Source organism: Rana temporaria, chromosome 3 (assembly GCF_905171775.1).
Source record: "Rana temporaria chromosome 3, aRanTem1.1, whole genome shotgun sequence".
Taxonomy (NCBI): domain Eukaryota; kingdom Metazoa; phylum Chordata; class Amphibia; order Anura; family Ranidae; genus Rana; species Rana temporaria.
In genome coordinates, this window is record NC_053491.1 from 304382977 (window position 1) to 304408294 (window position 25318).

Genomic DNA, 25318 nt, shown 5'->3' on the forward strand with positions numbered 1-25318 from the left:
AGGATGGAAAAGGATCTGGGGGTCTTAGTAGATGATGGGCTCAGCAATGGCATGCAATGCCAAGCTGCTGCTAACAAAGCAAACAGAATATTGGCATGCATTAAAAAAGGGATTAACTCCAGGGATAAATTGATAATGCTCCCACTCTACAAGACTCTGGTCTGGCCGCACCTGAAGTATGCTGTCCAGTTCTGGGCACTAGTCCTCAGGAAGGATGTACTGGAAATGGAGCAAGTACAAAGAAGGGCAACAAAGCTAAATAAGGGTCTGGAGGACATTAATTATGAAGAAAGGTTGTGAGCACTGAACTTATTCTTTCTGGAGAAGAAACGCTTGAGAGGGGATATGATTTAAATTTACAAATACCATACTAGTGACCCCACAATAGGAATAAAAAAAAATCACATAAGGGAGTTTAACAAGACACGCAGCCAGGGCCGGCCTTAGGTGTTCAGGCGCCCTGTGCGAGCTAATCCCGTGGCGCCCCCCCCATCTTCACCCCCTCGTCACCTAAACATACACAAAGAGGACAAAAATATTTGTAACAAATAATTTGTTTTAATAAACAGACAATTTTAGTGCATGTGCAAACAATCCATGCATCTCTATGGACCCTTTCACACTGAGTCCTGCAAGCAGCATCTTTGGAGCAGCTTTTGGCCGCTAAAAAAAACGCTACAAAAACGCCCCTCTCTGTAAAAATGCCTTAGGCCCCTTTCACACTGAGGCACTGCAAAAACACATAAAGCACTTGTTAGGCAACACAGTTAAGCCTTTAATTGCCCTAGATCAGGGGTCTCAAAACTGCGGCGTGGGGGCCAGATGTGGCCCTTTACTTGCTTTTATCTGGCCCTTGGGGCAATATTTCATCTTCTGACATACAAAATGGGGCACAATTCCTCCTAATGACACCAACAATAAGGCACAATTCCTCCTAATGACACCAACAATGGGGCACAATTCCTCCTAATGACACCAACAATAAGGCACAATTCCTCCTAATGACACCAACAATGGGGCACAATTCCTCCTAATGACACCAACAATGGGGCACAATTCCTCCTAATGACACCAACAATGAGGAACAATTTCCTTCTAATAACACCAACAAAGGGGCACAGTTCCTCCCAATTACACCAACGATGGGTTATTACTCCTCTCACTGACACCACAAAATGTGGCATTGTTTAATGCGTCACTGGTTCCCACAAAGTGTCAGATTGTCCGTCGCAATATCGCAGCCCCGCTATAAGTCACTGATCTCCTCCATTACTAGAAAAAAAAAGAAATTCCATAAATATATCCAATAGTTTGTAGACACTTATTAGGATATTTTGTACCAAAAACATTGGCCTAAATCTCCAAAATGGTCTCCAAAATGCAGCCCGGGGGCCAGATGTGGGCCTTTGCTTGCTTTTATTTCAGCCCTTGGGTACAATTCCTCCTACTGCCACCAATGATGGGACACAATTCATCCAATGACACCGATAATGGGGCACAATTTCTCCCAATTACACCAATGACGGGACACAATTTCTCCTGACAACACCGATTATAGGGCAACCATTACTCCCATTGACATCAATGATGGGACACAATATCTCTTAATGACACCAATTATGGGGCACAATTTCTCCCATTGACACCAAAGATGGAGCATTGTTTTTTCCCCACTGACATCAGGACATTTTGTACTCCAAATGGCCCTCCTGAAGCACAAAAAAAAAATTGAACAAGGCCCCTTTCACACGTGCGGACCGTATGTCCGCATTTTCATCTGTCCGTTGCGGATGAAAACGGGACATACATGGGTCCCTATGTGATTACGGGTGTCAGCGACACCCGTAATTTGTCCGCCTCCGCAAAATTGGACGGAAGAAATCCTATTTTTCTTCCGTCTGCCGGATCGGATGAACACGGACATACGGTCCGTATTCATCCGATCCCCTATAGGGGAGAGCGGAGGAAAGACAGGGCGGTCCCTGCACAGTGTGCGGGGACCGCCCTGTCAGTTGCCAGCTCAGCGGGGATTTTACGAAGGATCCCCGCTGAGCTGTACGGACACACGGAGGCGGATCATTACTGATCCGCCCCGTGTGAAAGGGGCCCAAGTTATATAGCAGAAAGTAACATTTTCTTTTTCTTTTTTTTCAAATTTGGTCTTAAAAAAAAATATATAAAATAAAAAAACAAGGAAAAAATAAAATAACGCAGAGGTGATCAAATACCACAAGAAAAAAAAATACAAATGTTATTTGTGTACAGCGTCGCATGACCGTGCGGTTGTCAGCGTAAGTTACACAGTGCACATTGCAAAAAATGGCCTGTCATGAAGGGGGGGGGGGTAAATCTTCCAGAGGTCACGTGGTTAATCAGTGATTTACGCCCCCCTTCATGGCAGGCCATTTTGTATATGTGCACTGCATTACCTAAGCTGACAACTGCGGGTGGTTTTTGATCACCTCTGTGTTTTATTTTTTTCCTTTTTTTTTTTCCCCAACAAAAGACCATTTTTTTTTTTTACGTTTTTTTTAAAAAACTGGCTCACATCTGGTGCCTGGGAAACAGGTGAGGTGGGAGGAGGGATGACACCTATCAGCCTTCTAGATAAGGTGGAGGGGACGGGCGGCCTTACCATTACTTTTCTTCAGTCCTGTCCTGTTCTGGTCCCGCCGTTAGACTTTGAACTGCATGCATTACGCATGCACGCAACGGCGCCGCACTACCCAGGACAGTACCACCTGACCTGAGACAAGACGCGGAGGAGAGGAGGAGGAGGAGGGAGGAACGGAGGGCGTGCCAGCCAGCAGGGGGGACCAGTGAGTTTCTTGTCAGACACTTCGGGCGCGTCGGCGCCTCCCCCCCTCTGCAGCGCCGGGTGCCGTGCTGGCTGCCTGCTGAGCAGGGACCCGGACGGCGGCCTCCCGGCACACATCATTTATTTATTTAAAATGATTGCGAGCTGTGACGGCCGCACAGCGCCCCCGTTGTCATGGCGCTCTGTGCGGTCGCACAACCCGCACACCGCAAAGGCCGGCCCTGCACGCAGCCACTCATTAAAATTAGAAGAAAAAAAGGTTTAACCTTAAACTACGCAGAGGGTTCTTTACTGTAGGAGCAGCAAGGATGTGAAATTCCCTCCCACAGGCAGTGGTTTCAGGATCCACATTGTCTGCTTGCCTGGTTTACAATACCGCTATATCACATATTAGATTTCTTATTTGACCGCTGCCAGCATATGTATTTTTTTTGGCTATTGTATCTGGAAAGTCTGCCATTTATACAACCCTCTATAGGTGCACAATTGCTCCCACTTTATCATGGCACCCCTACCACAGATCTTTATTGCCTACTGTGAGACACATGATAGCTTATACATGGACATGACTTGGCATGTACTTGACTATGCTGTAGCTACTGGTGTCTTATATGACATTGTCAGAATGGGGCAGATCCACAAAGCACTTACGCCGGCGTATCTCGAGATGCGCGGCCTAAGTGTAAATATGCGCCGGCGTATCAATGCGCCATATCCCCAAAACGAGATACGCCTGAAAACCAGATTTTTTCGACCGACGTAATCTTTCTACACTGGCGCATCGTGGGCGCAAAAATATGCTAGACGCACCATTGTTTTGCTATGCAAATGAGGGAGATACGGGCGATCCACAAAACTACGCGCGGTGTGCATCAGCTGTACGTCCTGTCTAAAGTTACCCCTCATAAAAGCAGCTTTAACTTTGCACCAGACGTGTGCAGGTCAGCTAAAGCCACACAGTTAGGGACGAGCTGAGCACACACACTTGCAGGACAACAATCTGTATGCCAACATGCCAGGGGCATCCATGGTCATAGCTATACTACTGGCTTTAGATGCGCGCAGAAGGAGGAGGGAACGGATGGAGGAGGGCACGGGAGAGGATATACCGACCGCGCATAAACGTCTTTGGCATGTGTGATTCTGAGGTGTATCGCATCTTCAGATTCAGCCCTGCTGTCATCCTGGAATTAACCACAACCCTGAAAGATGACATCACCAGCCAGACAAAACGCTCACATGCAGTGGAGCCACTGGTCAAGGTACTGGCAACACTCCATTTCCTTGCCAGTGGCTCTTTTCAGCGTACAAGTGGAGTGGTGGGATGGGATGGCACAATCCTCCATTAGCAGATGTGTGCACCAGGTTATCCCCGCAATCCTGAGACGCATGGCCAACCAAATCATCAGACTCACCCAGGAGGACCTGCGGGTGAAGGCAATGCGTGATTTTTACAGAATTGCCAGATTCCCACGCACCGTGGGGGCCATTGATTGCACACATGTGGCACTACGGCCTCCCCGTGAGACAGAGCACCTAAACTGCAATCGGAAGCATTCCATCAACGTACAGGTGATAGCCGATGCCCAATGCCTCATATGGCACGTCCGTGCCAAACTCCCAGGGTCCAGCCATGACAGCTACATATACCGTCAGAGCCCCATCCCAATGGAATTTGAACAGAACATGTATGGAGACAGCTGGCTGGTTGGTGAGTGACATGGGTGTCAGGCATGACTGTCCCCCCCCCCCATGATGCAGACATCACGAGGGCCACATGCATGACTAACATCCTCCTGTCTTATGCATATGCACTTGGACCCCATCTCATGACTCCATACCGGAATCCCCAGGAGAGCAAAGATACAATGATGCACACACACGTACCCGTGCAGTGGTGGAATGCACCTTTTGCCTCCTGAAGTCCCGTTTCCGATGCCTGGATAAGTCTGGGAGTACCCTGTTGTATTCCCCAAACTTTGTGTGCCAGATCTTCGGTGCATGTTGCATGTTGCATGCTGCACAACTTCGCCGTGAGAAGGGGCCTGGAGATTGACATACGTGATGACCTGACCCCCGAACCAGACAATCCCCCCCCATAACCGAGGCTATCCCATCTTCTGAGGGAGCAGCAGTCAGGAGATGCCTCGCAGTAGGCATCTTTGCACGTTAAACACACACATTAATCATGGCACAAGGAGAATGCATGAATGCACACCACTGTGGTCCCTAGCACACACACCCCACATCCTCATCAAATTGGATTAGCACAAGCCCACCATGCAGGACTTGGGAGCAGCAACGCCACGCCAAGGCTCCAATTATGTCACTGTACATTCATACACCATTCACACGGACCTGGGATCACTTCTCCCTGGTCCTGGGGAACCCTTCTCCACCACAACTGAGGGTGACACCCCTTTTCCGGCAGGAATTTAGCCCCCACAATCAAACATCATTCACAAAAAAAAACACAAATCATAATCACAGTAGAAAAAAACAAATAAACATAAAACACTGAATAAACAAACAAAAAAAAACCTAACGCCTGGGGCGGCCACGGCCCTGGCTCCTCAGGGGAGACTCATGGGGAGGCGGGAATCAGGGGAAGGAGGAGCATCCCCTGGTCTCTGCCCACCTGGCGGCCTGCCCTCCAAGGCCACGGCTATGCGCGTGAGGGCCACATTGAGGGTTGCCGTGTTGGCCTGGACAGCCTGAGTCAGGGCACGCACCTCCTGAACCACGCTTGCTGTGGCGGTCTGCATATCATTGAGGCAGGTAATCACAGCCAGGGTGTTGCAACTCATGTCCTGCACAGAATCCTTGATGGAGGCCAGGCTCTCCTCCATCCGGTCCAAAGTCTGGGTGACCTGACCCAGATGGCGGGTCTGACGGGCCTGGTCCCTCCTGAGATTTTCCGGCAGAACCTCTGCCACCCCCCTTGTCTTGCGGGTCGCCTTCCTGCCTCCTGATGAGGCTTGTGGCCTGGGAGTAGGGGAGACCCCTGGGGGGAGCCCTGTTGGGGGAGGAGTGGGAGGGGCTACCCCTGATGGAGGCCTGACTGCTGCCAGCCACAGGGGGAGCCTCCTCCAAATGGAGAAGTACTTCATTCCCCAACATCACCTCTTCCTCCTCAACCTCCTCATGAGGTGAGCTGGGGCCACTCCCCTGCACAGAGGACTCCCGGCTTGCCTGGGGGTCTTCCTCAGACTCATGTCCAGTGGAGGCTGCGGACTGACCAGATGGCCCAGCACCCTCCTGCACATCTGTGGATGACACAAAACATACACAGATTGGAGGGTCCACACACTTGTCACATATTCCCTTCCCCCCCCACACATGCTACACACCAGATAGAAAAAAAAACACTTATCTGTCCTCAAGACCTCCTCAATGGAGTCAAAGCCAGGCAGCCCCTCCACTTGCTGCCTGTGGAAGCACTGGGCCACTGCACGCTCCTCAGCAGTGAGCCTGATATTGCATGCAGGTCCCCCTCCAGTGCCCCTGGCATGAGCTGAAATCTTTGCCAGCTTCCCACGGACCACGCGCCTGAGATCATTGATCTTTTTTTGGATCCCACTGCGGGTCCTGGTCTCACCCCCCAACTCATTGACATCATCTGCGATGTCTTGTAGGATCTGCCTCCTCCTGGCAGGGGTGGTGTTGACACTCTCAGACCCATGCAAAAAACGACCAAATTGGGTAATGGCCCTCACAATGATCTTCTTCTCCTGCAGAGAGAAGTTCAACTTCCTCTTCCTCTCTGTCATCTTTCAAAAACCACACGATACAAAAAACACACCGACACGATACAAACCAACAAACAGCAACAGACAACGGAACAAAAGCACCTTGCTTCAGGGGGGGAAACAAATGGATGTACTTTTGCAATGGAAGGGCGTATGTCTGGGCCTATTTATGCCCTGGTCGTATCTCACTAAGTACGCCGGGCCTAGTTCCTATCTCACTGATTACGCTGGGCCGAGTTCTGAGCATGCGCAGAGAGGCGCTGACCATAGTCAGCGTCGTGCGCATGCGTAGTCCGGCCGGCCCTTCATTTGCATGGGGTCACGGCTCATTTCAATGGAACACGCCCACGTCCTTCCCACTTTCAATTACGCCGGCTTACGCCTCGGAATTTACGTCGCGCCGGCGCAAATTTGGGCGCAAATACTATGAGGATACTGTACTTGCCTCTCTAAGTTGAGCCGGCGTAACGGAAAAGAGATGCGCTACGCCGGTGTATATATACGCCGATGTACGTGGATCTGCCCCAATGTTTATACTGAAAAAATAAAACAGTATTGTATTTATGAAATTATGCAAATCTTGGTTTTGGGAGATTTACCTTTTCCATAAATACCAACAAGAAATGTAAATTTGTTTATCCATGCAATTGTTAAGACAAATGACACAAATGATTTGCTTAAAAATATATATTAACTAAAAATGCAGTACAAATTAATATCAGGTATATTTAGTGATAATAAAAGTAAATGGATATACTTACTGCTGATACAGATAATATTCACATTTTCTACACAAGCTCGTATTACAAAATATCACATTTCAATTTTTGAATGATACTTGTACATTTTAGACCCCTTTCACACGGGGCGGATCAGTAATGATCCGCCCCGTGAACCTCCGCTTGCTCAGCGGGGATCGTTCCGTCGATCCCTGCTGAGCCGGCGGATGACAGGGCGGTCCCCGCACACTGTGCAGGGACCGCCCTGTCTTTTCTCCGCTCTCCCCTTTGGGGGGATCGGATGAACACGGACCGTCTGTCCGTGTTCACCCGATCCGATCTGGCAGACGGATGGAAAAATAGGTTTTTCCTCCATCACACTTTGGCGGATCGGAGCGGGTCGCATGTCACCGCTGACATCCGCGGCTCCATAGAGGAGCACGGAGCGCCCGTTCAGGTCCGCCTAAAAAACTGGCAGGCAGACCTGAAAGGGCCGCCCGTGTGAAAGAGCCCTAAGACTTGGTAACTCTTAGTAAATAGCTTCCGTGACTTCGTGAACTTGTGTAAACAATTGTTGTTTACCTTAATAGGTGTGATGCCTTCTCAAAACAAACATACCTTCTAATCACACTCTAAAATGCACAAACAAAATGTTATATTGTGCACAGTGTAATATTGGGGGTTGTTAGCTCAAGTGGGATATGCGATTTTAAGCGATTCACGCCAGTCCGGAACTATGTTTAAGGGCTTGTTGGCCCACTTTTATTGAAAAGGCAAAAATAAACAAAAATCCAAACATAGGTTTCCCACGCAGGGGGTTTTCACTGTCCACACAGAACGGTACCTTCAGCCTCCTGGCTTATACGTGCCAAAGAAAATACCAAGCCATCTGGCTCTTGTCAGCAGTAGCACAACTGCTCAGGCTCCAGCATGGAGCTCTCCTGACTCCTGTCAGCAACCTTAGACTCAGGTCTCTGGGGTTTCACAGTGCAGCCTGCACTCTCCAGCTCTCTAGCCACTTCACAGTGCACACCTGCACTCTCTGAGTTCTCCCTTGCAAGCCTGGACTCCTCGGGAGGGTGGAGCCCAGAATGCTGGTCCTGAGTCTCCTATCAGGCCCACACACACACCTGCACAATCAGTGTGCTGATCAGCTCTAAAGCCTAAACCCAGGACTGGGGATTTTATTAACCATTGAGGAAACTTAAATGCCAGTTTCCTCTGTAAACTGCAAGCTCCCTGGAGCTCCTCAACCAGTCCAATTGAAAACCCTGGGTCACCACACCCCTGGGGTACCACACTACTACAACAGCTTGATCATTTGTTCAAGACTTATGTTAAATTTAGAAGGAATCTATACACTCATGACAAAACCATTATATAAACGTTGACTTTAGCTTTTTAACCACTTCCTTACTGGGCACTTAAACACCCTGCTGACCAGACCAATTTTCAGCTTTCAGGGCTCTCACATTTTGAATGACAATAACTCAGTCATACAACACTGTAACCAAATGAAATTTTTGTCATTTTTTTCCCACAAATAGAGCTTTCCTTTGGTGGTATTTGATCACCTCTGGGTTTTTTATTTTTTGCGCTATTAATGAAAAAAGACCGAAAATTTTGAAAAAAAATGTTTTTTCTTAGTTTCTGTGATAAAATTTGGCAAATTATTAATTTTACTTCATAAATTTTGGCCACAATTTATACTTCTACATGTCTTTGATAAAAATAACCCAACATTTTTGGAAATTATTTGGTCTGTGTGAAAGTTTTAGAGACTACAAGCTATAGTGCGAATCATAAAAAATTATCACATATGATCACACCTGATGTACTGAAGGCCTATCTCATTTCTTGAGACCCTAACAAGCCAGGAAAGTACAAATGCCCCCCAAATAACCCCTTTTTGGAAAGTAGACATTCCAAGGTATTTAGTAAGAGGCATGGTGAGTTATTTGAAGTTGTAATTTTTTCCCACAATACTTTTCAAAATTAAGATTTTTATTTTTTATTTTAAAAATGTCTCACAATTTTTATTGTAATAGCTTATTTCTCTCACATGGCATGTGCATACCACAAATGACACCCCAAAATACATTCTGCTACTCCTCCTGAGTAAAACGATACCCCATGTGTGAGACTTTTTTACTGCTTGGCCACATACAGAGGTCCAACATGCAGGGAGCGCCATTAGGGGTTTTAGGAGCATAAATTGCACATCTAACTAGTTGACTACCTATTACAATTTTAAAGGCCCTGGAACACCAGGACAATGGAATTACCCACAAAGTGACCCCATTTTGGAAAGCTTACACACCAACATATAATCTATGAGGCATAATGAGTCTTTTGAACGGTACATTTTTTTCCAGAAGTTTTTGGAATATGTGGGAAAAAAACGAAAACGCATTTTTTTTACACAAAGATGTCAATTGATAAGATATTTCCAACACATAGCATGTACATAGCAAAAATGACACCCCAAAATACATCCTGCTACTCCTCCTGAGTAAAATGATACCCCATGTGTGAGACTTGTTCACTGCCTGGCCACATACAGAGGCCCAACATGCAGTGAGCACCATCAGGGGTTTTAGGAGCATAAATTGCACATCTAACTAGTTGACTACCTATTACACTTTTGAAGGTCCTGGAACACCAGGACAATGGAATTACCCACAAAGTGACCCCATTTTGGAAAGCTAACACCCCAACGTATAATCTATGAGGCATAATGAGTCTTTTGAACAGTTCATTTTTTTCCAGAAGTTTTTGGAATATGTGGGAAAAAAATGAAAACGCATTTTTTTTTACACAAAGTTGTCCATGGATAAGATATTTCCAACACATAGCATGTACATAGCAAAAATGACACCCCAAAATACATTCTGCTACTCCTCCTGAGTAAAACGATACCCCATGTGTGAGACTTCTACACAGCCTGACCACATACAGAGATCCAACATGCAAGGAACACCGTCAGGGGTTCCAGAGACACATAGCATGCACAAACCAAGAATTACACCCCAAAATACATTATAATGAGCAAAGCGTAAACAAAAGATTACCTGTGGTAATAGTAGCGCAGTTCTACACAGCAGGATAGCACTGGTCCAGGCAGCAGGCAGGGACATGGTCAGCAACGTCCAGGCAGGGATACTGTCCCGTCAGGGTTAGTGCAGGTGGTCAGTTCATGCAACAGGCAGAGGCATGATGGCATAGGTCCTACAGGCAGCAGGCAGAAGTAGGGCCTCGTTCAGGACAGAATGGGGACAGGGGTAGAGGCTTCTCCCACCCAAATCTCTTTGAAGCCTCCGGGCAACCAGACTCTAATCTAGGATGAGAAAACAAAAAAAAATGTTTTCTTCATCCAGAAAAACTTTTCTGGAGCCCCTCACATATGTGAGACTCCTGTGTTGAATCCCACTAGTCCAGTAGCAGGGTACAAGATCAGAATCGTTAGGCAGAAGAGTGGTCGAAAAACAGTCCAGGGTCAATTCTAGATCAGGCAGAGGTATTACAAAATCGTTAGGCAGAAGCGTGGTCCAATAACAAGCCGGGGTCAGTTACAAAGCAGGCAGTGGCATAAGGGGTGTGAAGGTGTGTGAAGGCAGGAACGGAGGATTACGTTTACCATACTAAACTAATAATTTAGTTTAGTATGGTAACGGCGAAAACAGCCAGTTACACAGAGGCCTGGTTGTGAAGGACACTCGGCACAATAATAAACTGTATCTCGTCTGACTCCTTCACTGGCACACACTTTACATTTTTTTTTACCTATTCCGCCTGATGCTGTGGGAGGGACTTTATCTGGGAAGTGCCGTTCGGAGAGTCGACTTAGAACATCTGATCGGATGTTTTGGGGTAGGTCAGTCTGGAATATCAGGGTAGTGGTAATTTCCTCCAGGTAGCCAAGGAAGGGTAGGGTGTTTTGGGTAAACTTGCGGTAAATAATATGGGAGTTGTAGACGGCCAAATGAAAAAAATTAATTGCTACTTTTTTGTACCAATGGTACGTGCGCATTGTGGCAAGGTATGGTTCCAACATTTGGTCGTTTAAGTCGACTCCCCCCATGAACGAATTGTAGTCCCAGTTGCAGGTGGGCTTTTGGATGGTGGGCCACGCCTTCTGCAGGTTTCCACAAAGGAATTGTTGTGGATGGAGGACAACATGTATATGTCTCTTCTGTCCCTCCACTTCACTGCCAGAACCTCCTTGTTGCGCAGACTTGCCGATTCCCCTTTCCTCAGCTTCTTATTCACAAGGCTTTGAGGAAAGCCTTTCCAGTTCTTTCTGGCGGTGCCACATGCTGGCGTCTGCTTCCGGTGCAGGTTGTGGAACAGGGGAAGAGAGGTATAAAAGTTGTCCACGTACAAGTGGTATCCTTTATCCAGTAGGGGGTTGATGAGTTGCCAGACAACTTTTCCACTTGACCCCAAGTAGTCTGGGCAATTGGGGGGGTTCAGCTGGGTGTCCTTCCCTTCGTAGACCAAGAAGGAATACAGGTACCCTGTGGCTCGTTCACAAAGTTTGTAAATCTTCACCCCATAGCGGGCTCTTTTGCTGGGGATAAACTGTTTTATTTTCAGTCGGCCACAAAATTTAACACATATGTTTTGTTCCGGGGTATATATTTGGGGGAATAATTCCGAAAAAATATTTAATAAGGGGCGAATTTCGAAAAGCCTGTCAAAATTTGGGTGATTTCGGGGAAGGCACTGGGTATTATCATTGAAGTGGAGGAACCTCATGATTATAAAATATCGGGACCTGGGCATTGTTGCAGAGAAAATTGGCATGTGGTTAATGGGGTGTTTTGACCAAAAGGAATGCTTCTCATTTTTTGGGTTGAGTCCCATGCAAAATGTGAGGCCTAAAAAAATCCTAAACTCCTCCACTGTAAGGTCTCTCCAATGGAAGGGACGGGCATATGACGATGTTGGACTGTTGGTAATAAATTGCTGGGCATATAAGTTGCACTGGGCCACAATGCTAGATAGCAGTTCCTCAGTAAAAAATAAATCAAAAAAATTAATTGGGGAAAAATTGTCCGTGTTCACCTGGACTCCTGGCTGGGCAGTGAAAGGGGGAATGTTGGCTTCTCCGGAATTTGGAGGAAGCCACAAGGGGTACTGAAGGGCATAGGGAAGGCTTGCATGGGTCCTTGGCCTTTGTTGCCGAGGTACTGCGGTGCTGGTGGATGGCACTTCTGTATTTGTGGATGGCACTTCGGTGCTGGTGGATGGCACGACGGGGCTGGTGGATGGCACGACGGGGCTGGTGGATGGCATGATGGGGCTGGTGGATGGCATGACGGGGCTGGTGGATGGCATGACGGTGCTGGTGGATGCCATTGCCTCCTCACCAGAGCGCCTTCTTTTGGCGGGCTGCCTATCTTCCCCCTCTGAGCCTGTCTCTGTTCCACTGCTGTAGACTGGCTCATAGTCTACATCCGAATGAGACTCCAAATGGGAATCGAAAAAAGAGAGCTCCCCGTTGCTCTCGTCAGCCGCGGAAATAATTTGATATGCCTGCTCGGCGGAAAAGAGACGTTTCGACATGGTTGCTAGCGACTTCACAGGTGTGTGGCACAGATGTGCACTGAGGTCGGCACAGATGGGCAGAGATGGGTACTGAGGTGGCAGAGATGGGTACTGAGGTGGCAGAGATGGGTACTGAGGTGGCGGAACAGATGTACACCGATGAGGCAGCACAGATGTGTACTGATTGCACAGGTGGCACTGATGAGGCGGCACAGGTGGCACTGATGAGGCGGCACAGGTGGCACTGATGAGGCGGCACAGGTGGCACTGATGAGGCGGCACAGGTGGCACTGATGAGGCGGCACAGGTGGCACTAATGAGGTGGCACAGGTAGCACTAATGAGGCGGCTCAGATGTGCGTTGAGGCTGGCGGCACAGATGGGCACTGATGAGGCGTTACAGATGGGCACTAATATGTTTACATTTGAGATCATCTCCCATTGGCCACACAGATCACGCTGTAAATAGCCACTGTGATTGGCTATTTAGCGCAATCTGTGATTGGCTGTGTCCAGGGGACACGACCAGTACAGAAGTTCCCCGCTGCGCGCTCGGGGAACGAGAAAAGAGCAGGACGCATATATGCGTCCTGTCAGAGATTCAGAGCCACCCTGTGGCCGCAGACAGACAAAACTGACAGACAAAACTGTGTATGTCTCTTAATATTTGGAATATAATTATTTCATACTGCAGTTAAAAATAATACAACTCCAATTTGCTCTGCCATATATATTTAAATGGTTTTAGTAATGTATATGCAAAAACAGTTCAATTGCCAAAAAGGTACACATGAAAAGATTAATATTTTACCAGGACTTTAGGAATTCAGTCATTTTGAGAAGCTTCAGTTATGAGGAGAGAGAGAGAGAGAGAGAGAGAGAGAGAGAGAGAGAGAGAGACCCAAGCTCCCTCTCTGTCCTCTGTAACTACTTTTTATCTCCCTCCAAAAGTGGGTGGGTGTGTCATTACTGTAATTGATGTCATATGATATGTTTTTGTATGTTACCATGACAACCAAGTGTGCGGCCATATTGAATAATTACTATGTTCTCCTCTAGGGGTAGTGTTGTATAAGAAATTAATTCTAATGTTATTTTCATGACCTTCTGCCCTTGGCTTAGTAAGACACCATTAATTGTCAAAAACTGTCAGTTTCCTCCAGACATTCTGCCGTTAGCCTCAGCTGAATTATGTGGGGTAGACTTTCTTAGCCCATATATTTAAGCCAGTAGTTAAATTCCTTGAAACTAAAGTCATTGGAATTTAACTCTAAGCCTTATGCCGCGTACACACGATCATTTTTCGGCATGAAAAAAATGTTGTTTTTCAGCATGTCCAAAAAAACGAAGTTTTTCCAACTTCATCATTAAAAACGACGTTGCCCACACACCATCGTTTTAAAAAAACAAAGCGCGGTGACGTACAACACGTACAACGGCACTCTAAAGGGGAAGTTCTATTCGCCTTTGGGCTGCTTTAGCTGATTCCGTGTTAGTAAAAGACGATTCACGCTTTTCTGTCTGTTACAGCGTGATGAATGTGCTTACTCCATTATAAACGGTAGTTTTACCTGAACGAGCGCTCCCGTCTCATAACTTGCTTCTGAGTTGTTTTAGCCCACACACGATCACTTTTTACAACCCGAAAAACGTTTTTTTTAAAAACGACGTTAAAAAATGCAGCATGTTAGAATTTTTCTTTGTCGTTTTTCAGAAGCCGAAAAACGATGTGAAGCCCACACATGATCATTTTAAATGATGTTTTTAAAAACTTTGTTTTTTTTCATGCCGAAAAATGAACATGTGTACGCGGCATAACAGTTATTCATGAATACCCTCACCAATAGAATACACTGTCTGCAACCCCCATCGCAACAATCTATATATGTATTTATAGGGTCTCTATGAACAACTAATACATTGTTGAGATATAAGAAAGAAACATTATTATACTCTTATTTTTATCCTCACCGCAGATATCTGCCCCTAATCTAATGCGGGTACTTCACGAATTCTCCCACATTTCCGGCCTCACAGTTAATAACCAAAAATCCCTGGCACTGAATATTTCACTCAGTGACACGGTGAAACAAAATTTACAGTCCTCACTGCCCTTTAAATGGGCAGACCGTAGTATACCATATCTGGGTATACACCTTACAGCTAATGCCTCCGAATTATTTACCGCCAACTACCCTCCCTTACTGAAAAGTGTCACTAGATTGTTATCCGACTGGTCTTCTTTACCGATTTCCTGGTTTGGGAAAATCAACATAATAAAAATGGCTATACTCCCCAAGTTTTTATATCTATTTTGAACCCTACCAATTTCCATTCCTGCTTATTTTCTTAGATTGATCCAGCATAAAGTAACACAGTTCACATGGGGGAAGAAAAAACCCAGCTTGCCGGGGCGTGGCCTGGACCGGCATGGTGTGAGGAGTGCTGAATGGGAGCTCCGCTTGCCATATATCTGTTTTCACATATCCTAGGGCTAATTCTGCTCACTAGCTACCTTCCATCGGGCTACATTGTACCCTACCTCCGCAGGGAACATGTCACTGCCGAAAACAAAGTCGGATGCTTCCGCAAAGCTGGCCAAATATCAGCACCTGGTGAAGGAGGCCGAGGAGGAAAATGGCACAGACTTCTCTCCCCCTGCAGACTGGGATGCCAGGGTGCTGGAGGCTATATCCGACTGCAAGAGCACCCTGATGGGCAAAATTGAGGAGGTAAAGATAGACGTCTCCCTGCTCCGTCAGGAACTGCAGAAACTCCGTAACTTGTCCTTTGACTGTGAGGCCTGAAAAGCTTCATGCTGCAACAGGATCTGCTGGGATGACGCATCTTGATTTCAGGAACTTACCTTTTGACGGTGAGGCTTGAAAGCTTCATGCTGCAACAGGATCTGCTGGGATGACGTATCTTCATTTCAGGAGCTAGGCAGCAGTGTTCTTTGTCAACCTTCCTTGCTACACATCTCTCGCTTTTCTTTGACCTTCAGAAAAAAAAATAATGTTTTGCCCATTTTCCCTTCTATCATGAAATCAGCTGACTTGGTAGTTCGACCGCAGCTGCGTTCACTTCCTGAACTCTCCTGCCCAACAGGAAGTCGTCTGCCTTCCATGAACGAATCAGCATAATTGATTTGCCTTTTGGTGCTAATGGAGAACCAGCTCAGGGAAAATCCTGTAATTTCCCACCGGTAAACTCAATTTTGGGTAAAAACCTATTTGGATAAAGACTTGCTGCTCCACAATCAGATTGGAAGCTCATGCGCCACTTTCCCTAAGATGCAGACAGAAGAAGAGCCCACGGTATATAATCACTTTGGGCGGTGCTTTAAACCTGTGCTCGCTTCGGCAGCACATATACTAAAATTGGAACGATACAGAGAAGATTAGCAACCTGTTTTTTACTGTACTGCAGTAAAATGACAATTCTAAAGGAAAAATTGGCATTTAAAATTGCTTGCAGCTATAATGAATAGCTGGTTCCCAGCAATATAGAGTAAAAATAAAAATAAATAAAACGGCGTAGGTTCCCCCTACCATTCCATACCAGGTCCTTCCAGTCTGGTATGGATATTAGAGGGACTCCACGCCAAAAAAAAAATGGGGGGACCCCAAAGCACCCTCCCCATGTTGAGGGCATGTGACCTGGTACGGTTCAGGAGGGGGGGCGCTCTCTCATCCCCCCTCTTTTCCTGCGACCTGCTGGGCTGCATGCTCGGATAAGAGTCTGGTATGGATTTTGGGGGGACCCCCTTGCTATATATTTTGGTGTGTGGGCCCCCCTCCAGATCCATACTAGACCCAAGGGCCTGGCATGAACCTGTGGGGGGACCCCACGCCGTCTTTTTTCTAAAAAAAAAATTTAGCCAGCAATTCTTTTTTCTTTACATTCAGCGGGAAGCCTGCTGACAACTGATGACTCATCAATTGTTAAGGACACGGCGGCCCCCTCCTTAGCAACCAGCTATATACAGTGTTGAAAAAAGTGACAGTGCTTATGCGCTACTATAGACACTCAATGAATAAACCCTAAACAAAGTGTATCAATAAATTGCTGCAAAACCTAAAGTGTTTACAATACACAAATATATAAATGAAAAAGGTGAAGGGTTCCGCGCAACCTAGCACGCGGACATGGTGAAAGTGCTAAGTGTAAATAAATAAATAAATAAATATAAATATAAATACTGATCAATGTTACCACAAACACGAGCAAAAAACAGCTCAATCCAATCCAGTGAAGGAGTGTAAGTGTCCAAACGGAAAATACTAATTCTATATATACAATGTGCATAAAATGTAAAATATAATATGCAGTGAATATATAAAAAATGATAATAAATATATACATATAAAAATCAATATATGAATGTATATAGTGAAGTCTCTAGCCGTGAAAGAGTGTCCATTCATAAGATGAGAAATAAATATATAAATAAATCAATCTGGTGATCCCGTGCTAATATTGATGCTTCAAACAAGCAAAAGCTGCCAGAAGAGATGTGGCTGATGTGATCACAAGGTAATCCAATAGATAGTGTTGATAGATGGGTGTAATAATCCCTCCCCGAGCTCCCGGGACTCTTACCTCCGCACAGATAATCAAGTGCATCCACTATAATTATCTCGACCAGACCTCCGTGTATACGCTCCACTAATCCTCCTTAGATCTCCATGATAGGGTCCTCTTATCCATCCAAACAGTTAGTGTGCCCAGGAGAGGAAACAGGGGAAACAAAAACAAAGGAGGGGACTCCAATCGTGAAGTAGTAAGCACAAGCTAATTATTTATTAAAGAGGGAAAAAAGCTGCGCTTACATGTGTTCAAAAAATATACAGCAAGGAACTTTTAAAAAACGAGCGGCGTTTCAGGCGCCTGTATACGTCACTCCAGGTGTACGTCCTCCCGTCCAATCCCTACGCGTTACGACACGTGTCACGTGTCTTCATCTGGGGAATCTGATTGGCGGTTGTGGTATTGTTTATGTACCCGAGCGACCGGAAGTACTGGCGTGGCCATTTTATCGGAGTCCAAAATCTAACACATATATTGTCCATTCATTACAATGCATAGCAGAGAGCGTCACTAAATATGACGCTGCGACTTACAATCGCTAAATTGTGGGGTCTCGTCTGCTAGCAATGCTAAAGTGGTGGATCATATTGATCCCAAAAGGGAGAGAATGGAAAGCGCGTACATACACATTATATAATGTGCAGAAATAGCAATATAAATATCGGTCCGTTGGCGGCATTTTATATTAACCTCAGGTTGAAACCAGCAGGAACGTCATCCATGATGGCGCTTTTCATATAAGTGTCTATAATTAAACCAATAATATAAATAAGCTTCTTGCATAAATGTATATCGAAAAACCTACATGTGCCATACATTTAAATGATTAAAAATATTTTTAAAACATTATGTATATACAGGCCGGTAACTAGTAGAGAATAATACCCTTATAGACGTCTCTACATGGTAAAATAGATATATATATATATACACAGCACAGTGTTCTATACATATATAAATAAAGGTAATAGTTATTAAAAAATATATAAAATATATAGTTAAAAGATTAATAAAAAAAAGGGTATATATAATATAATATAGGGAGGTCGCACACCTAGTATGTCGCATGATAGTCAACATCTATGCGTTATATAACATCAAGAGAGGCCATCGAGCGGGAACGCGATTCCAAGCGAAAAAGAGAGTAGTCGGCAGTAATGTGGTCAATCTCAGTGGGAAATCCATTACTGCAGAAGAATTGGCAGTTCTGGATAAGGGACTTAAACATGCCCCAACTAAAAACCTCAATAAATTTGAAACGTACATCGGAATACAGAAATATGTGAGGAAACTCACTATTAAGAAAGCAATTCTCAATAACCCTTTCACATCGAGTAATGCACCGTCCACTACAAAGATTGGACCACTACATAGCACCTTAAGAAATAATTCTGTATACAACCCACAGGTCTCTAATAATCAATATATTGATGTTTTTAAGAAGCTAGTTTTACAAGACCTGGAGTCTCTGAAACTAAAGAAAAGAAATGATCCGATACATATAAGGAAAGGTATTAAACTACTCACAGAAAGAAGTGATATTGTTATCCGTCCTGCAGATAAGGGCGGAGCAGTTGTAATACAATCAAAAGAACAGTATCAGAGTGAGTTGAATAAACAACTACAAGATGGCAATACCTATGTGAAGCTTTGGGTAACCCCACATCTAATATAAAAAAGAATTGAGATTACTTATAGATCTGGGAAAGAAAAAGGAGATCCTAAATAAGAAGAAGCCACATTCTATTGCCAGAAATGTGTCGGATACCAGTAATTTATTACCATTCCTAAGATACACAAATCCGTGAAGACCCACCAGGGAGGCCCATAGTCAATGGGATTGACTCCTTAACGTCAAGGATGGGTCAGTACATTGATCATTTTATCCAACCTGCCGTCCAAGCGACACCTGCTTACTTGAAGGATACGAAGCATATATTACAACTATTGGATACAGTGCCAGTTTGTGAAGGAAGAACACTACTGGCCACGGCAGATGTTACATCCTTGTACACCATTGTACAACACCATGATGCCTGCTTTGCCACTAAGTGGCTTTTACGAAATTTTAGTAGTCTCATTTGTAAACAGAGAAAGTTTCTCATCAAATGCCTTGATTTCTGCCTCAAGTCTAACTACTTCTGGTATGACCATAATTATTATAATCAGGCAATTGGCATTGCCATGGGTGCTAAATTTGCACCTAGTGTGGCAAATGCCTTTATGGCACTATGGGAAGAATCAGCTATTTATGAGAATACCCCAGTGAATTATCTCTCTATAAAAGATATATAGACGACCTGATCATCCTGTGGAACGGGAGTAGGGAGAGTCTGGAGAACTTCCTGGAAGGACTCAATAGAAATGATAAGAACATCACCCTGGTGTGGAAGATCGATGAGAAATCTGTAGATTTTCTAGATTTGAACATCAGCATAGAAATGATAAGTTAATTACTAAGAATTTCTTTAAAAACGTGGATACTAACAGCTACCTCTCACTGGACAGTTGCCATTTTAAACCTTGGCTTTTTTAATATCCCCAGAGGACAACTTGTCAGATTGAGAAGGAACTGCACAAAAGAGAGTGACTTTGTACTACAAGCGGGCATCATTGGATCTAGATTTAAGGATAAAGGATATGAAGAATCATGGATCAGTGACCAAATAGAGTTGGTAAGAAAACTCGATAGGAATGAGATGTTACATAACAAACCCAAAAGTATTTCACAACAAGCCGCACCAGTGCTCATCCTCGACTATAACTCTCAGCATAAAGATGTAGCCAAACTAATAAGGAAACACTGGCACATCTTAAAAGGAGATAAAGATCTAGGATGTATACTTCCAGAGAAACCGAGGATAGTCTATAAGAGAGCACCTACTCTGAGAAACCTGGTTGTCAAAACGGTAGTTGAACCACCACCGAAACCAGGATACACGTTTTTCTCGGGAAAAGGCTTCTACCCTTGCAAGAATTGTAAGGCTTGTCGTAAAGCACAGAGATTCCAGAAAAAACGTACTGAATTTCTAGCTACAAACACAGGAGAAAATCATGTGATTAGGGACTTTATTGGATGTCATACTGAAGGTGTCGTGTATGTGTTGCAATGTAGTTGTAACCTCCAATATGTAGGGAGGACAAAAAGGGCCCTCAAGGTACGGATTGGCGAACACATAGACAATATTATTAATGGCTACCCTAAACATAGTGTCTCTAGACACTTTGATCAGGTCCATAATAGAGACACTACCCAACTCCAATTTTGGGGGGTTGAGAAATACAACCCCTCATGGAGAGGGAGCCATAAGATTCGCACAATCAGCCAAAAAGAATCCAAATGGATACATCGTATGCGAACATTAGTACCAGGAGGAATGAATGTTGAATTTGACCTCAACTGCTTCTTAAAGCGGGGGTTCACCCTTAGAGGGCACTTTTCCCCCTTCGCTTCCTGCTCGTTATTACTAGGGGAATCGGCAATTTATTTTAAAATATGTGCAGTACTTACCCGTTTACGAGACGCATCCTCTCCCGTCGCTTCCGGGTATGGGCTTCGGGAATGGGCGGTCCTTCCTTGATTGACAGGTTTCCGAGAGGCTTCCGACGGTCGCATCCATCGCGTCACGATTTTCCGAAAAGAAGCCGAACGTCGGTGCGCAGGCGCAGTATAGAGCCGCACCGACGTTCGGCTTCTTTCGGCTACGAGTGACGCGATGGATGCGACCGTCGGAAGCCTCTCGGAAGAATGTCAATCAAGAAGGAACGCCCGCTCCCGAAGACCCATACCCGGAAGCGACGGAAGAAGATGCAGCTCGAAAACGGGTAAGTACTGCACCTATTTTAATATAAATAGCCGATTCCCCTAGACCGAACGAGCAGGAAGCTAAGGGGAGATTTTTTTTTTTTTTTTAAATGGGTGAACTCCCGCTTTAAGCAATTTCTGATTCCATATATTGTACAGTATTTTGAAGTTTTTTATTTCTATTTTTAATATTTTTATTTTCATATTTACCACTGTGATTATTCATATTGATGTTATATAACGCATAGATGTTGACTATCATGCGACAAACTAGGTGTGCGACCTCCCTATATTATATTATATATACCCTTTTTTTATTAATCTTTTAACTATATATTTTATATATTTTTTAATAACTATTACCTTTATTTATATATGTATAGAACACTGTGCTGTGTATATATATATATATCTAGTGTTGGTAATAGGATAATGGCGCTGCAAATAAAATTCCACTGAATTGGTTCCGATTACTATGCAAAGTAACGGATGTTGGTAATCCTGTTCAGGGGTAGATCCAATATGGTGAACCTCCCCCACAAATGGATTGTTGTTACCTGTTTGCTGGTGCCAAAAAAATATATATGGCTGCCACTAGAGTGGCGGGTGGAGAAACAAAAAAGGGGGAGAAAAAACCTGACTGGGTCCTTGCACTCGTCTGGTGCCCCAGTACTATGGGCGTTCCTGTGGGTGCTATTATTAGTGATTGATGTTGTGCCAAAATCGCATGAACAAAAAAGTGATATATCAAAATAAATGAAACTTAATAGGTGCCCGTTTGGAGGCTTGGCCCTGTGTGTGTGCCTGACGGATCCCCAATAATATATGCACTGTGTTAATTTCTGAGGTGAAAGTGCATTGAGGGTATGTGCATTTAGTGTGCACCCCCGCCGTTTATCTATCGTGCACAATCAGTGGTCCTTGAGTGCTAAGAGGTGTTCTAGGGGTGTAACACACCGAAGTGTGTATCCTGTTAGAGTTCCTACCCGGTGCCTTATAATTAAGTGCAACTAAACCATAAATAGTATAAAAGTATGTAAGTGAGTATCAATGCAAAACCATTTGTTTAAAAATCAAATTGTTTGGAAAAAACAATTGTATAAGAAAGAGAGAGTGTGAGCCCTACTGTCCCTCCTGGGACTAGAAGAACTGTAGCAAAAATGTGTCATAAATCACAAAACATAAATAGAAAATAACTAAAAAATATATATATAATAAAGGGAGACACAAGTCCCAATAATTCAGTGATAATAGCAGGTGTGGTAATTAGCATCCACTTTAGAGTCCGATCAATCAGGACCAGTGTTCAGACTAATTGCATAGAGACTTAACAGAGTTTATCTAACAATTTTCTTCCTGTGTTCCTGCATGCGGGTTAACAGATTTAAACTGGTGACTATTGGGTGCCGCTTCACTTGGTTAAGGCGGTGACATCTGTGCTCCCCCCCAGGGGGCAAAAAGCGGATGGTAGTGGTACCTCGATGTCTGTGGTGTCACGACCTATTATCCCAGATCCTCAGCTGTCTCCTTTCCCGGGGGCTGCAGGTTGAATGTGGTCCTTGTCCAAGTTATCCTCCAAAGTCACTCAGTGGTTAAAACGAAAAAAACACAAGGGGAACCACATAGTGTAATATGTTTTTGAAGTTTGATTGGGTAACACCCAAAAACTATATTTATTTAAAAATGACAAGGGCAATATTATGCCTCCACTGGAAGCCCTGCACAGAGGGGGGCTCCAATGAGCCAATATAAAAAAAGTATACGTGCACAAGAAAAAATAAGTAAGATATAAAAAAATATTAAAACACAAAGTAGAGAGACACACACCACTGGCCTATGGGTCTCACACTAAATAGTGTGGCTGCTGCTGCTAGCGCCGTTTAAAAATCCTCCTACGGCGCTGTCGGTTCTAAAGCAGGGGAAGCAGCTGAGACAGGTAGGCGTGCTGGCGGTTAGCGTGTGTCTCACTGAATGAGCTGTGTGCAGGTCACCTGACGCGTTTCGTCATGTGACTTTTTCAAAGGCGATAACTTACTACACACGCTCATATCCTTATATACGCTGCTCCATATGTGTCCCGCCCCCGGGCCGTGCGGAGGAAAAGAAATTGGCTGGATATACCTGATCATGCCGGGATACAATGTTTAACCCCTGGAGATGTCCAATGCGAGGGACGGGAAACCATATGCTGCCGCTAGTATATACTATAAACTTTAAATAAGCTCTGTTGATTGACAGTACAGATTAAGCTATAATAGTACAAGTGAAAAAATGTATAAAAACATTTATATAATAGATACATTATTGATGTAAACCAGGAAGCCTTGTGATAGAGATAATTGTGTTGGCGTGGAAATAGCTATATTAGTGTCAATGAGTACCAAACCCCTGGTTGTTGCAATTATTCTTTAACATAGTGGAAAAGGGAGAACGAGGGGGAAAAGAAATATTTCTTAGTGTGTATACTAGTAGGCGGTTAGCTTACCGCCGTAGGTAATCACTATGTATCAAAAATGGAGAAATAACATAGGGAAGAGGGGAACATTATGACTAGTGGTTAATTAGTGGAAATTTTGTCTGTTTTGTTCCTCAACAGATAATTACTAGTTTGTATTGCGTCCTTCGGCTTACGAATCCCCAAAACCAAAGCATCCAAGTTTGTGTGTTACATCCTCAGGTAGATCATGAGGCATATGGCTAATAATTACTGGAATCCCAATAACTATACATAGTGAGCCTTAAGTGATGTGTTCTAAATGTCAAAATGAGGATGATTAAAAAATAAAAAATAATAATAATAATATTTTTTTGCTGTACTAACTGGGAGGGAATATCACCACCCACAGTAAGGAGGCCCATATCTTAGACGACGGTATCCATATATCCCCGATATCATATACATACCCAGGGTCATATACAAAAAATATATATAAAACAACAATAGATGCTATAAGGTGCTGCTGTACTGTCTGGGGAGGGATATCTCCCTAATTTGGAGTGCAGAGTTGGAGAGGAATTCACTCATCTATATATTCCATAGATTCTGGTTACATGTATAACTTGGTAATTAATCCTTCCCTTATAATTACTGGAGATGTAACACCTATAGAAGGAGCATATAATTCCAAAAGTTGGTGTGAAAAGGGAAAGACCTGTTTGCAACTGTTCGTGTTATACCACAAAGGTTTATACCAACAGTAATGATAGTAATGATCATCATATATTGGTCCTAGAATTATCTTAGGTGTAATCATTACAAACATGGTTATGTTAATGCTACGTCTTTGTTTAGCATTTAGAAGGGGTGTGTTCCTTCCAAACAGAAGGGAAATCCATATGGAGAAATGGTAATGAATTGGGAGGTGTCTTCTATCATGGTTATTGGAGTGAAGGAGAGTTTGGACGTTCTCGATTAAAAGATGGAATCTTAATCTGCCAGTATCCAGATGCTAGTATCGATGTTAAAAATGAAACTTATCCAATCTGTTATGCCTAGCTTGTTTGGGACAGTATTAATTGAATTCCCTAGAAATTTGAGATGAAACAATTTAGATCTATGTCCAGGTTGAGGCCCCCAGGTGCTAGCGCCCCCAACCTGTGTATCCAGCGAGTCTCATTCTGAGAAACCTGGATGTTTTTTTGTTACCCCCTCGCCAATGGTCCTTTATAATGTCAATCCCGTAAAAAATAAGACATGAAGGATCATTATTGTGCTTTTCATCAAAATGTCTTGAGAGGCTATGTTTAGGGAAACCTTTTCTTATATTTTTAATATGTTCCCTTATTCTGATTTTTAAGGGTCTGGTGGTTCTGCCGACATATTGAAGCCGGCAGGGGCATTCAATGACATAAGTCACGTGAGTGCTATTGCAGGTTATCAGCTCATTAATCACGAAGTCTTTGTTCTTCACATAAGATTTGAAAGTAGTTCTTCTCCGCGGTTGTGGTCTGTTAGTTTTGCAGGGTAAACACCTTTGGCACCGATAGAAGCCTTTGAGCTCTGGACAGATATTCACCTGTTTGGGAGGGTCCAGGACGTTGTGGACAAGGTGTGTTCTGAGGGTAGGTGCCTTACGGTATATGAATCT

General features: G+C 44.3%; 1 pseudogene; it reads left to right on the top strand.

The window, feature by feature from the left end:
* Positions 1-16185: 16185 nt before the first annotated feature.
* LOC120934135 lies at positions 16186-16241 on the top strand (annotated as a pseudogene).
* The last annotated feature ends 9077 nt before the right edge of the window (positions 16242-25318 follow it).